We start from the raw sequence: 1088 nt of genomic DNA, 5'->3' as shown, positions 1-1088 counted from the left end.
TGGAAACAGCCTACATTACTGATGTGCCCTCAGGAGTTTTTCTTTCCACTGGCATCTTTCACAACTGCCTCATGAAGTAAAGCAAGGAACTGAGCAGGAAAATTAGTAAGGAGCAAAGAAGAAGTCCTTAAAATGTCTCCTTTGTGCCGAAGCACACCTATAATGAAATATTAAAATTAAATATAAAACAAATAGTTCTGTAGATTTATTGACTAGGAATTACGAAGTAAAATTTCAGTGAGTCCGCTACTGAATTTAGGCAGAGTGTGGAGCTCTCTTTTGAGGACTGTGAGGAGGGGTCTTATATTTTTATTATTTGTAATGAATAAAAAGAGGATAATCTATGAGATGAATACTTTAATGAAACTCAAACTAAAATGGAAAATTTACCAAAATTAACTTTCTATCTATGGGTCCTGTTGGAATTGCAAAACATGGTTGTTATACACCGTGCTAAATTCTTACTAAATTTCCTAAATCAGTGCTCGCTTCGGCAGCACATATACTAAAATTGGAACGATACAGAGAAGATTAGCATGGCCCCTGCGCAAGGATGACACGCAAATTCGTGAAGCGTTCCATATTTAAAAAAAAAAATTCCTAAATCAAAATGACTTAAATTTTTAGTCATTAAAGAGAAGTAATGGGGCCCATTCTTTTGGGTTTTGGATACTATTTTACTTTAATCCCATCAGAGTAGGTGTTTTCTTACCTGTTGTCATATTCATATATCTCAATGCCTGGTACACTATACTTTAGTTAATATTTATTTAGTGATTAAAACAGTGCCCATTGTGCTGTTACTATTTTAAATACTTTTCAGATATTAACTGATTAATCCTAAAAGAAATAATATGTTCTATGTATCTTGTTAAAGTTAAGTAACAATAAATTAAATATTGAGAATTTAAGTAATTAGTTTCAGTTCATACACCAATTGTAAGTAATGGCATTTGGATTTAAATCGAAGTAGTTTATCTCTATGTTTCTAACTTTTCTGGATAGTTTCATTGAATTTATCTAAATATGGTGACAGTAAGTGATTTATGTTAAGTAATGCTCCCTGTTCTCTATTCATATATTTTAGC

General features: G+C 31.8%; 1 non-coding gene across 1 annotated transcript; it reads left to right on the top strand.

Moving 5' to 3' along the window:
* Nucleotides 1–481: 481 nt before the first annotated feature.
* Nucleotides 482–588, top strand: LOC125998291 (U6 spliceosomal RNA). Its single transcript, XR_007491883.1, has one exon. It is a non-coding gene; the product is annotated as a U6 spliceosomal RNA (small nuclear RNA).
* Nucleotides 589–1088: the final 500 nt, after the last annotated feature.

Source organism: Suncus etruscus, chromosome 20 (genome assembly GCF_024139225.1).
Source record: "Suncus etruscus isolate mSunEtr1 chromosome 20, mSunEtr1.pri.cur, whole genome shotgun sequence".
NCBI classification, from domain to species: Eukaryota; Metazoa; Chordata; class Mammalia; order Eulipotyphla; family Soricidae; genus Suncus; species Suncus etruscus.
This window is presented reverse-complemented; position numbering and strand designations above follow the sequence as displayed.